This window comes from Phasianus colchicus, chromosome 1, assembly GCF_987193195.1.
Source record: "Phasianus colchicus chromosome 1, bPhaCol1.hap1.1, whole genome shotgun sequence".
NCBI lineage: Eukaryota > Metazoa > Chordata > Aves > Galliformes > Phasianidae > Phasianus > Phasianus colchicus.
The window spans coordinates 147,700,864-147,715,515 of record NC_143436.1 but is presented as its reverse complement, the minus strand read 5'-3'; positions in this window follow the sequence as shown (position 1 = coordinate 147,715,515).

Sequence of the window (14,652 nt, the reverse complement as noted above, 5' to 3'; positions counted from 1 at the left end):
GGTGAGACTGAGGTGATCCAAGTTTCTCCCGGACTCTCTCCTGCCTTTCTCTTTGTAGGCACAACACTGCCTCTTATTCATGCCACTGCTGGAGTGAGGAGCCTGGAGAGGGATCCCATGAGGTAAAGTTATGCTATGACTCCTTCATTTCTGGGCTGAACCGACCCCGATGTTGACATGAAATCCATGTGTCTTCACTGTGCTGAATTCTGCCTAATGTTGTTTCTTTTACAATCTTCCCTATAAGACTTTTCAACCTGTCAACTATTCCCAGCTGTGGACAGGCACTGTGGCTGCCTTCAGTGTGCATATGCACAAGGGGATGAAGTTCAAACAGTTCTTTCTTGAAATTCCAGATGCCTTCCCAAGGCTGCTGAGAGCTGGCTCAGAAAGTTAGTGAGGAGTGTGGTGCACATCTCTGGAGGGCAGACAGCAGATTACTGCAGTACCTCAAAAGCAACAGCAGTGATAAAAAATACCCATCAGGTTTAATCATTAATGCACTTAGTTTTTTGTCAGTCTCAGCCCTTACTGCATCACTGAAAGGAAAGTACACGCTTTCAAAGAGGTCACTAGAAAAAGCAAGGGTAATGTGTGATAATGCTGACTGACTACTAATATACCTCTTGCAAAATAGCTGGTAGTTATTGCAGAAAATAACCATTTAAAAACAGAAACTAATGAAGTGCAGTTTCCTCTGTAACTCCTGCTATCTCATGAAACTCAATAATAAGGAAATCCTTTTTCTTTTATCAGCCTACTTTTTGGGGGTTGGTACTTGAAATGTATCAGAAACCAAAAGTTCTTCTCGTAAAACACTCGTTCAGTGTCTGATTTCCTAGGTCTTATTTCTGCTGTTCTTCCACTTCGTTTCAAATTTTGCAATTCTGAGAATGGCATGCTCACGTATTATATGTGTGTAAGTCCCTGCCTATTATGTATACTTATTTTCACATATGCACACATACCTATCTATACAGTCACAAGCCAGTAATATACAAGTGTATATTTTATAACAGGGCATTGGAAGGATTCAGTTTACTACAATACTTGACACAGATCTAATGAGGAGAGTCCCAGTCAGGGTCTCCTACTTTTGAGATGATTGTAACTTTTGTGTCTACAAATGCTGTTGTAATTTTCTGAAATAACTATGAAAACGGTGAGTTTGCAGATGCTATTTGGCAACATCTACTGAGAGAACTATCCAGACAGAAACAGCAAACTAGGTAGTATCTCATTCACAGTATTTGGGGGCTTTAATGTTATGAATTTCATTATTTCTTGGTTTTGCTTTGAACACAAAAAAAAAAAACTGGTAAAAGATCACTAAGCTTTTCAGAACCCTTGGCTCCTCTCTTTCAGGCTACAATGATTGGTCAATAATGACTTGGGTAATTCAGTGAATTAGTTAAAACACTGAATATCTGAACTACCATCCTATTTGGTTGTTTTTTCAAGATGAAATTTACGATTCACAGAGAGTGGCTCTCACTTCTAATGGTATCACCTGATGCTGAATTACATATTTGTAATCATACCACCACTGTCCATCATCCAGGAACAGCATGACACCACAATACTCCATGGGTAACCCTTGCAGCCACCGGATCTTTTTCCCCACATCTTTCCTTTCCTAGCACTTTTCTCCACAACGTTTTGATTAGTAGAAATGAATTCAGATTTCTCTAGGCATAAGAATATGGGATATGTCTGACATTTTTAAGACAACCTCAGATGGTACTGTTCAATCCATTGCTTTTCCATTTCCCCTTGAGTCTTATTCTAAGTCAGGCACACAACAGTTAATGTGATTTTCACAAAGCACTGATCAGTAATGTAAATACCATTTCTTCCCTCAAGACTTATAATGAATTCTGTGTTCCTTACGCTTGTTTCTTTCACAATTTGTCATGTCAAGGATGTTAAAGATGATATTAGGAAATCATAGAACAGTTAAACCATGAACTTCTGTGTTCCTGTCCATTAGTAAGAAAAGTTTGACTGCAAGAGTATTTTGTTGGAAGGGTTGTACTGACAGTCATTTACACATATATATATATATATATTTGTAGTGCTATGCCTGCTTCTTTCATGTACCTTAAATTACTACCAGATAATGAACTACCTTCTATTAAACTCATTTTTTGTAATGCATCTTTCTAAAATATAGGCATTAGAAGACATTGCTGCTCAGCCAAGGCAATTTTGCCTGGTGCAATATTGTGTTACTAGACAAAGGCATTTGAAAAAGGACATACGTTTTATTTTCTAAATCAATACTTTCTTTTGCTGCCTACTGAAAAATCCTTTTTTAGTATTTACAACCCATTTGAGAGTTAGGATAGGATTGTAATATTCAATAACAGACTGAGACAATAGCTAGCATTCTTAAAGATTAATTCTATTTGCCCTGCCTTTTGCCTGCAAATGTTATCCACATAATGCTTTTCAGAAAAAAGTGTACCTTGTCAGTTCCCTTGCTTTATGGTATACATATATTAATGAGTACGTATTTTCATTGACAACAGTATAAGGCAAGTTATTCTTTTCATAGTGTTATTATACTGTTTATTCATGTGCATATTTTAAATTTGCAATGGCTTGTTGGAAAGTTTAATTGATTGTCACCGATTAATAGCCGAAGCTTTGCTTTTGTTTAGAAACCAGTACATAAAATTCTGATCATTAAATGAAAGTTTAATTCTGCTTATTAGATCTTAAGGATATTCTTTTCAAAATCACTGCAATTTCTTTATCAGTATATCTCCACAAAAACACTGTGTTGAAAATGTTAGAAAGCATAGTTTTTCCAGCTGTCTTTATCATGAGAAATAAAGAGACTATCCTCAGTTAAACAAGAAGATACATTGACCTTGATATTAATCTTGCAGTAATTGGATTGATAATGCATTAAAATATAGAATCTGTGATTAATTAACGCTACTTGCAGAGAGCACAATATCTCAAATGAAAAAGATTTCTTATCAGGAAAGTCATATGCAGAACATCTACTATAGGTACCTCACTACAGTAACAATTGGGGCATGCAATGTCAAGAAAGCAATGAGGGAGTCAAACTATCTGCCACCAAACATTCTCTCCACATATAGATGCACATATTATGCATTGCTCCTACTTCTTTCTGTTGGCAGTACCAATGATCCTTGGTCTGGCATCACAGTTTAATAAACTGTGTGAATGATTCACGGCTATCTTCAGCTTAGAAACTGTTATAATTATTATTGACATGTGCATTATATGTCATGCACAATGCCCTAGCAAGTGGCTTGCGGACAGCCCTTTAATGCAAACATTAAGGACAGCTGATCAGAAGATTTATGGAAATGTAACTATTCCCATGGTTTATGGATAAGAACAGTGTAACGTAACTTCTTTCAACATAAAGTTAGAAAATTGTACAGCCATCTGGACAATGTAGTTTCTGCCCTGTGAAGACTATGCAATGGAAGATCAGAAACACAATCCCTAGCCTTTCTGGTCCTCCTTTCATTGAATTTAGTGAAAGTTTGCCATTGGCTCCAGTTCTAGGAGAAGCATATGTAACAAATTTTTTACTAACTATTAAGATTTGTGCTTATATCTTCAATGTCTCTCAAACAACACTTGACGGCACACACTTTATTCCGTCATAATTACAGCAGTAATGAGGTGTGGGGCAATCTTTTACACTGTTGCTTAATATTCAGTATTTATACTTGACACCTCAGTGAAGACATTGACATGCCTTATTCATTTCAGTTATTTTTATAGTATTGGTTTTGTTAGATTGCTTTACAGCATAAAGAATAAAACTATAACTGCTCTGGCTTAAAACTGTCCAGTTCATTTTTATCCAAGCCGTGTTAAACAAATCTATTCATCTTCATCAATTCTCCTCATTCTCATCACCCTTCACTCACACTTTGAAGGCAATGTACCTTGGTGGTTAAAAACAGGGATTTGATATTCTCTGATGGACTACAATAAATACCTGAAGTAAGAACATGCCTCGTGCCTTGTGGTTTGTTGGCTGTGAAATGAAATGTGCTCTCTGCAGGTCAGTGATGTTAACCTCATGATTGCCAGCTACTGGAGAATCGCGAGGTAAGATGCATCTTTAAAGTAGTTTATGAGTTTATTTTACAGCATTCTTTTTCCAGTTATATTTATGTGCAAACAATGCATTTCTAAAATATGTCAGAGAAGTGAAGAATATTGTGGAAGTGTCAAAAGTCATAGCATCTAAAGATGAAATTTCAGGCAGTAGTAATTTATTTATTCACTTGAAAATGACAGGAGCACTCTCTGACTGTATGTGAGATAGATAGTTTAAAAAATGACATGCTGTTTTCACTTAATTTTGAGTCAAAAAGATTACAAACTGATTTAATGATAACTTTTATTGCAACAGTTGAATTGTAATAAACACCTTTTTTTTTTTTTTTACATGAATGTCCATGGCATACAAATTTCAAAATGTAAATCAACATAGCTCTTTAAGAAATTGGAATCTGTTAAAAAAAAAAAAAAAAAAAAGAATTTGTAAGGATTAAGGATTTGTTTTCTTTCTCTATTCTACTTGTTTTAATTCTTGCAGAGGAATCTAATATTTCAAAAGAAGTCTTTAAACATTTGATGCAGCCTCTTTAAAATTCTTCTGTTTATTTAGATTTAAGTTTAAAGGCATAGTTCAGAATGTTCTCCAGAACTTCAAATGAAACTAGAGGACCAAGATTAGGCAACAGAATCAAATTCCTAAATTCAGGTGAGCTGAATCCCACCCTTACCTGGTACAAAATTTAGACGAACTGAATCTCATCTTGAGGCAAGTTTTGGGGTCCAAACATAAGAACATTCAGTGATATTCTGGATGCTGTGTTATGTCCTTCTGCAGGGTTCATCAAGTCAAGGTTTCCATTACATTCCTTTATGTAGCTGGTAGAGCAGCAGGAAACCCATGTGTTTCTGGGGTGGGGGTTGGAGCCAATGAATGGAACCATTAAGCATCTCTAGTGGCATTGTATGTCCTATTTCTGGGTACCCACAGTGAATATAAGGTAGATGAAGCATGTCTTCAAGGGATGTCTGTCCCCAAGTTGAGAGATCAGCTGTTTAGAAACAGCATTAGTGAAAGAAACATCTGAGCAGAGTTGAGAGTGTATTTGCTCTGAAGTACACTGTGTGCTGTGTTCTCTGGACAAAAAAAAAACTGAGCTTTCAAAAATAATACTTCTGTAGTTTTCAGACTCTAAAAATGATTTTCTGGCTGTAATAATTTTGTACTATTCTTTACTCTCTTAATGCAAGGGGAACTTTGCTGTACATGCTTCAAGATCTAAAAGGAGGAAAAACAATTACTTATTGGAGAACAGCTAAGTGTAAGCACCAGTTTGAAGTTCTGCTGCCTCCCTAAGAAGATATTATCTGCAATGGTGCAGAGACTCTTCTATAAATAATGAAAAATATGATCATAGAATCATAGAATCATAGAATCACAAGGTTGGAAACGACCTGCAAGATCATCTAATCCAACCACCTTCCCATTCCTATTAGTACCACGAGCTACTAAACCATACCTCATAGCTCCTCATCCAAGCGCCTCTTGAACACTGCCAGGGACAGTGACTCCACCACCTCCCTGGGCAGCCATTCCAGTGCCTGACCACCCTCTGAGAGAAAAAGTTTCTCCTAATGTCCAACCTAAATCTCCTCTGGTACAACTTCTGGCCATTTTCTCAGGTCCTACTATTTGCCTGGGAGAAGAGGACAGACCCTTTTTCATCACAACTTCCGTTCAGGAAGTTGTAAAGTACAATGAGGTCTCCCCTGAGCCTCCTCTTCTCCAGACTAAACAATCCCAGCTCCCTCAGTCGCTCCTCATAAGACTTGTGCTCCAGACCCCTCACCAGTTTTGTTGCCCTTCTCTGGACTCGTTCCAGGGCCTCAATGTCTTTCCTGTAGTGAGGGGCCCAAAACTGCACACAGTACTCGAGGTGCGGCCTCATCAGTGCTGAGTACAGGGGGATGATCACCTCCCTGCTCCTGCTGGCCACACTATTTCTAATGCACGTCAGGATGCCATTGGCCCTCTTGGCCACCTGGACACACTGTCAGCTTATGTTCAGCTGAGCATCAACCAACACCCCCAGGTCCCTTTCCTCTTCACAGTCATCCAACCACTCATCCCCAAGTCTGTAGCGCTGCACGGGGTTATTGTGGCCAAAGTGCAGGACCCAACACTTGGCCTTGTTGAACCTCATCCCATTCACCTCAGCCCAGTGATCCAGCTTATCTAGATCCCTCTGCAGGGCCTCCCTACCCTCAGGCAGAGCGACACCACCTCCCAATTTGGTGTCACCTGCAAACTTACTCAGGGTACACTCAGTCCCTTCATCTAAGTTGTCAGTAAAGATTTTAAACAGGATGGGCCCCAGCACTGACCCCTGGGGGACACCACTTGAAACGGGTCGCCAGCTGGACTTAGCTCCATTGACCACCACCCGTTGAGCACAGCCCTCCAGCCAGTTCCTTATCCAACGGAGGGTAAAACTGTCCAAGCCACAGGCACCCAGCTTCCGCAGAAGGATACTGTGAGAGACCGTGTCAAAGGCTTTGCTGAAGTCTAGGTAGACTACATTGACAGCCTTTCCCTCATCTACCAGTCTGGTCACCCAGTCGTAGAAGGAGATTAGGTTGGTCAAGCATGACCTGCCTTTCATGAACTCATGCTGGCTGGGCCTGATCCCATGGACGCCACGCACAAGCCGTGTGATCTCTCCCAAGAGGATTTGTTCCATGACCTTCCCTGGCACTGATGTCAGGCTGACAGACCTGCAGTTCCCCGGATCCTCCTTACGGCCTTTCTTGTAGATGGGAGTCACATCAGCGAGCCTCCAGTCCTCTGGAACCTCTCCAGTCATCCAGAAGCATTGGTAGATAGCCGAGAGCAGCTTAGCAATCACCCAAGCCAACTCCCTCAGCACCCTAGGATGAAGCCCATCCGGTCCCATGGACTTGTGACAGTTCAGATGGAGGAGGAGCTCCCTAACTGCCTCCACCTGAATCTCCGGGGGGATATTCTGCGTATCAGCCCAGATTTCCAGATCAGGGCACAAAGTGCCCTGAGGATAACTGGTCTGACTATTAAAGGCAGATGTAAAGAAGGCATTGAGGACCTCAGCCTTCTCCTTGTCTTCCATGGTCACATTCCCCACTGCATCAATTAAAGGATAGAGATTATCCTTGGTTCTTCTCTTGCCACTGATATATTTGTAAAAGGATTTATTATTCTCCTTTACTGCAGTGGCCAATCTGAGTTCAAGTTGGGCTTTTGCCTTCCTAACTTCCTCCCTGCATACCTTAGCAACTTCCTTGTAATCTTCCCTAGTAGCCTGTCCCTTCTTCCAGAGGACATAGACTCTCTTTTTCTTCCTGAGTCTCAACAATAGTTCCCAGCTCATCCACACCGGTCTTCTCCCCCTACAGCTCACCTTACAGTATTCAGGGACAGTCTGGTTTTGCGCCTTTAAGATTTCCATCTTGAGGAGCATCCAGGCTTCCTGGACCCCTTTACCCTTAGGGAGTGACTCCCAAGGGACCCGTGCTACAAGTGTCCTGAACAGGTCAAAGTCCGCCCTCTTGAAGTTCAAGATAGCAGTCTTGCTAGTCACCCTTCTGACATTTCCAAGAATAGAGAATTCTACAATTTCATGGTCGCTGTGCCCTAGACAGTCCCCAACCTTCACATCACCTACCAGTCCTTCTCTGTTAGCAAAGAGCAGGTCTAGCAAGGCACCACCCCTGGTAGGCTCTTGTACCAGCTGTGTAAGGAAGCTATCTTCCACACACTCTAGAAACCTCTTGGACTGACTCCTTTGAGACATATTATATTTTCAACATATATCAGGGAAGTTGAAATCCCCCACAAGAACGAGTGCTGGCAATCGCGCGACTTCCACAAGCTGCTCATAGAACGTCTCATCCATCTCCTCATCCTGATTCAGTAGTCTATTACAGACCCCAGTGATAATTAATAACATCTTTTAATTATTATTCTTTTCTCAGGCACCTACTATAGGTTTCTATTAATTATTGGTTCCTTGCTTCAAATCCTGCTGGAACTAAGGCGAACAACCATTTTCTCTATCAGATTTCTTATATGTGTTTCATGGCTGTATGAAACACTGCAAGTCTGTTGTGGTATTTTTGTCTCATCAACATGCAAGCAAATTCAAGGAGAATGAAATGTGAGGAGCTATTATAAAAAACTGAAATTGTAACTAGCTAACTGTTTGAAAACAGCAGATGCTTTCCCAGCAAAGGTTCTGGCTTCTTCTACCTGTTAGAGATGATATTTGAAAAACAGTTTTTAGCAATGAGATAATATTGATATACTAAATCCAGAGGCTTTTCTGAATTTATTAGCACTCTGTTGTTTTAATACTCTGCTGAACGTCACATCTGCACCTCTGAATTGCGTATCCATTCTCTTGATTGTATGAGTAGTACAGGTGGTTTTCTGAAATCATGACAAACATTAATCAATCCAGGAAATACGATTTTCCTCAGTGATCCAGGAAAAACTGGATCGCCTAAGATGTTTTCTGGTGCATTGCTAACCTCAGACATAGCAGGAGGCCATCAAATACAGATACCAAGCTAATATAAAAAATGTGCAGGTGTTGAGCATTGCCAATATGATGTAAGTGCAGGAAAATAAGCATGGGACAGAAGGGAGAGGAGAAAAGAAAGAAGCCCAGGAGTCACAGTACAACTAAATTAAGAGGAAGAGTATGAGTCAAGTAAAAATGCACTTAGAATAATACGGAAAAGGGTGACATGTTGTGTTTTTTTGGTTTGAAGTTTCTATTTCCTGGCTTTTTTCTTGGTTGGTAGTTTTCTTCAATTATGTGTTTATCCATTTTTGGCATGGAAATTGATTCATACAAATTAAACAACAAATTCCTCACAGATACAAAAACACCTCACAAACTCTTAATTAGAAGAGTTTTCACTGAGAACTTTCATCCTTTAACATCAGTCCTGACTAGTCTTTAAACATTTGAGTGCATGCAATATAAACGATTAATACAGGGAGCAATTCTTTGTGCTACATGTTTTGTAGTGCCGTTTAGAACAAATGGAAAGATCCTTAACCATGCCACAGCCACAAATGAAAGCTCAGGAAATTCAGTTCTAGTGAAAGCCTGCTCCACTACATACTCTTTTCAATTTGGAAAGAAACGGGTCTGACATCCTCTGGCTGCAAAGTGAATTTGTTGAAACTTGCCAAGAAAAGTAATATTCCAAGCAATCGTTGTGCAATAAACTCTCATTTCCATTCATATTGCTCTGTGAAACCTGTCCTTAACTTTGCTTCTGAATGAAAAAAAGTTGTGAAATATGCAAGAAAAGCAGGGGGGGGGGGGGCAATTTTGCACAGTGCTAGCAGCAGAGTGCTTACCAGATAGCAACTATACTGATATTGAATGACTGAGAGCAACCAAGGCAAAAATGAGTATGAGGCAATGGATGTGATGAGCTGACACAGATTCATCCATCTGAATAACACAATTAAGTATATATCAGAAAAGAATGATTAGACAATACCCAGACCAAGCTAAAGAACAAAAACACAGGCAAGGCTGAAATGAAAGATACCATTTTTTTTGCTCCCTTTTCAGTTTTGAGGAGAAATAAGACTTCTATCTGCCTGTTTTTCCATCCTAGCAGTCACAAGAGTATTCTTTCTTACCAGGAGATAGACACAGTGTAAATGAGCTCTGTCACCACTCTCTCCGTATGTCATGATCAGAATCTTTTCAGTTGGAATGTTGCTTTAAACAAAACTCTACATTTAAAAATAAAAAAAAAAGTATCTGCTAGATCATGAGACTTGAGCTAAGATTACAGATGGCAAGAGTTGATGGGGGGAATAAGAAAAGGAGGTAGGAAAGAGCATATCTGTCCTGGATGAAAGGATGATTTTTCCTTCTGTTAAAAATCCAGCTTTTCCTTTTCTCAGAAAGGATTGTGCTTTGCCTACACAAGTGGCATTTTTCAAAGCTTTGAGCTGAATTCTAAATCCGTAGGGTTTGGCGCACCGAGTGGGTGTACACTTCTATAGAAGAAGAAGGCTTTCTGTACCTCATTGAAGTTTCTTTTACCAGGCATGGGGAGGAGATACAGCCGCTTTGGGATGTGACACAAATCTGAGCAATCCTAGAGCTGCTGTAAATGAGTCCATTTGTTCATTTCTCTGCTGGGCAGGTGAACCACAGGGACCAGCGAGAGCAGGGAATGCCAAGCCTGAGCACACTTGCTAACCACAAAGCCAGCTGCTGCCATAGTCCAAGGACTATGTGAATTTGTCCTAAGGACTGCAAGTGAATTTGACATGCATCTGCAAGGGCTGAGCACACTGTCTCTCCACAACATGCACCCAAGGGGAGCCAACATAGACAGAAGCAGCTCTTCAGCCAGGTCTCCCTGCCCTGAGCAGGCACCAAGCATGGGCTGGAAAGATGTGTTGGTAAAATCCCTTATGGAGACTGAAATTCTGCAGTAAAAATGAGAAAGAAACCAGCCAGCAAAATGTAATAAGCACTTCAGGCTCTGCCTGAGATCGATGGCAGCCAGCCCAAAGGAAGGCAGTCATCAACCTTATCCCTGGCAATACATGTTACGTGTTTTTCAGTTAACTCTGGCAGAGGAGGTAACTGTGAAACTGTTACAGATAGCTGAGTAATAATGCATCTGTGTTTAAAAAAAAAAAAAAAAAAAAAAAAAAGTTGCTGAAAGAAAAGATATTTTAAGCAAAAGTCACCCAGAAAAAGATATATAGATATATATAATAAAAAAAAATCAAACAGTGAAACCTCAGGGGATTTTCTTCTGAGGCAGAAAGGAATGAACCTGTAAAGAGACTGGGTGGTCACTCAAGAGATGACAGGGAATCAGGCCTAGGAGCCTGCACAGCAATGGAATCACCAAGTGAAAGAAGCCATGGGACAGGACATTGTGACCACATCACTGAATATTTCAGCAGTTCCATGAGAGAAGACTGGATATATAACCCAGCTTCCTTGATGATACTTTCTGATTTTCCCATTGCCAAACCTGGAGTTGTCCTTTGTACCACTTCTGACATCTTCAAAAAGCTGAGCACTTTTATCGTCTCAGTACAGGAGACAGAGAAGCAGTAGGCACACGGTCACCCAGAGGTGCTCCTGAAGCACAGCTTTAGCATCATGGACAGCTCTTTCAAGCAGGACTTTCCTACACATGGTACAGCTGGAGGAGAAGGAATTGTGTTTCCTGAATTAGAAGAGCATTCTGTAATCTTGCCTTACCCTGCCAAGCATCAATCCATCTAATGTAATTCAAAGCGTCAGCAGAGCTCTCTGCGACATGACCGCAGAAAATCAGGAACCACAGAAGGAGACCTACCACAGCCCCCACCACAGTGCTGAAAAAGCTTTTTTATCTAGTCTGTGAGAAAGCTTGAGGGCAGAGATAAGGGTTGAAAAGACTTCATCTGAGCTGCAGATAAAGTTTCTGCCTCCTTTATTCTGGCACTTCTCAAAAGTGCTGTCAAAGGCAAGTGTTGGAGTCAGCACCTGATTTCTTTCCATTCTGCCTAATGAAGTTGCTCCAGAGTTCATGGGTTTGTCAACAGGCCAGAGGCAGCAAGGCACTGAAAGGAGAGGTGAATAGGAAGGGACCTTCTGCTCTGGGTGAGATCTGACCACTTATTCCCTCTGCTGAATAGTTTGGTACATTCAGGGTGAGCTGCTCTTCATAATGGACACATCGCTCACTCTCATCATGACATTTATTAGCTTAGTTTGCAAATCCATCTGTCTTTACACATGGGTGGCATCAGGGCACTTTGAGGGAGTGATGGTAGCATTGCTGTGAGCACAAGTGAAAATCAAGATCAGGCTGGATGTAGCTCTGAGAACCCTGATCTAGCTGTAGGTGTCCTTGTTCACTGCAGGGGAGTTAGACTAGATGGCCTTTAGGGATCCCTTCCAACTCAAACAATTCTGTGATTCTACATCAATCAGACCTGCAGGTATTACTGTTAGGTGAATATCTGGAGACCTATTAAGTTGATGGTCACGTTTTCTTCTCATGTTTCTTCTTTGGAGGCTCCCCTGCTAGTATCAGAGTGTGATTTTGGATCTGTACAATAGCTTATACATGGGCTTACTCTGCAAGACAGTGCAGAGGTAGCTTTAGGTGTTCATGCTCTTTCAAGGAAAAGGTCCCAAAAGAGGAGTATGTAAAGATGGCCAGCACTGGTACCACCTCTTCTGTCCACTTAGGTCTTAGAAAGCTAATTTTAGCAAAGAAATCTGGATAATGAATACCTTACAGATGCTGAGCTGTGTCTTAGCTGCAGGAGCACTGAAATAGAGCAGGATCATAGAACCCACCTTGTTCATAACCCAACTATAACCACACAGTAGTGTGGAGGGCACTTAATAGGCTGCATGCCACTGATAAAAAGTCAAGGAGGTACTTCAGAATTATTAGTTGTCAGCAGTCTACGTGGTAGGTTCTGTGTGTATCTTCACTATTAAGTTTAGCTGATGGCTTTGGAATCTCCTCACTTCTTTCTTTTTTCTTTCCACAGGTACAAAAAATCTCTCTCAAAAGCAAAGTAAATTAAGCAGTTAATAGAAGGTCAGTAAAAGCATTGCAACTTACAATTTTACAGTAACAGTCACGAGATGTGGTTGCTTTACATTGCTTCTTTCCTAGATCAGGGGCAGAATCAGAGCAAATTCCTCTTTGAGCAATCAGCTGAACAGCCAGCAATGAGACTTAAGCTCTCACTAATTCCTTCAGAGAATGTTCATGATAAGCTTTTGCACAAAAGCGCAGGCCATGCCTGACAGAGATGATGTGGCCACCACCAGCTTACAGCAGAGCTGAAGAATTAGACACCTGACCCACTGGTGATTCAGAGCAAGGCATTAGCTGCCCACAGAACCTACACACTCAACTGAGAGAGCAATTACTATTGACTAGAGAGAATTCAACTTCTCAGAAGGATAATCCACTCAAAAGCCTAGCACACAGAGCTGGAAGCTGCACAGGTCTAGCTAATAAAATGGCTGAGAAAGGGATGTTTTTGAGTAATTCTCTCTCTCTGGAACTTAAACATTGCAGCTGCATGTTACATAACCTTGTGTGATCCAGAGCCATTTGTCAGAAATAAGACATTCAGCAGGGGTTATCTTGAAAGGTGGAGAGGAAGGTGGGTGGGAAGTGATGTATGCACCCACCTCAGCTTGAAGGCATCCCAGAGTGCATCTCCCTTCTGCCACCTGCAGAGAGCAACCACGGAGGTGAAAGTGCTCATCCCTTACTGGGCTAGGCTGGGGGTTGCTCAGTTATGGACATGAGAGGAAAAAGCAACATGCAGAGGTAGGATGGGCAACAGTGATGCTCACCAGCTGGACCCCTCCTTGTCCACATTTTGGTGTCCACGCCCTGGCAGTGCTGGGATGTGAAGGCAGGGTGGGACACTCCAGCCAGCACCACCTCAGCACCCCAACCAAGCCAGCCCCGTGAGCTGAGGTCAAGCTTTGCAATGATTTGCTCAGCCAAAACCCCTGGGCGTCCTGGGCTCTGGACACTGGATGTGGTGTGTTTTCAGAATTGTTTGCTCAGTTGAGGAGTCTATGGGAGACTTCATCTCCTCTCATGGGACAGAAGAGACTCGCTCCATCCTGCCAAGACAGCTTCAATACAACTTACAATGATAGATTGAAGATATTGAAGATATTTGTTAACACCTGCATCGAAAAACATATTTTCTATATTTTAGCATTGATGGAACAGTAACAAATATTAAACCAACCTTCAAATCACGCTTGCTACAGGATTTCCTCCATCCTTTTTGCATGCTCAACCTTTTTTCTTTTTAAGCATTTTACATGAAGTTTACCTTTGTTTCTTCCTTTCACCAAGGACACGACCCTGCGTGCTGTTCCATCTGGACTATACCAGCTTTCTCCTGCCTCCAGGTAATTTCCCGGTGAGCCGCCAGAGGGCAGGCCGTGCTCTCTGTACAGCTCGCTTCAACTGTACGAATTATTATTAAAATGAGGCCTCGAAGAACTCTCATAGAAATCATTATTAACTGGATTTTTTATTCAAGGCTACCAAAGCAGTATTTTTATTAGACTCAAGTATTACACTCTGTAGAAAATAGAAAATCAGAGCATCCTGTTAATACAAAGCATCAAGCACCAAATCTGACACAATCTGTTCAGGACTTCAGTTGTTTTGTAAAAAAACATAGGAGAGCCACCCAAATGTGACTCAAACCTGTGTTTAATAAAGAAATATAGCAGACATTTATAAAGAAATCTTTAAGATGGCAGTTTAGGGAGTGCTATACTCAGACCCTTCTCTGCAGGCCCACTTAACAGAGGCTATCTCCGTTTGTTACCTGGAGTTCTGCATCCCAGGTTTTTGAAAGTATTTGGGTCTAGATACATGAAACAGTGTAGAAGAGCTAAAATAGAGAGGGACAAGCACCATTTTCAGCTTCTGTTACAGGTTCCTAATACAGGATTAAAACACAAATATCTATCTAGCTGCAAGGGAACTCCTGCTTCTAAACAAATTTTA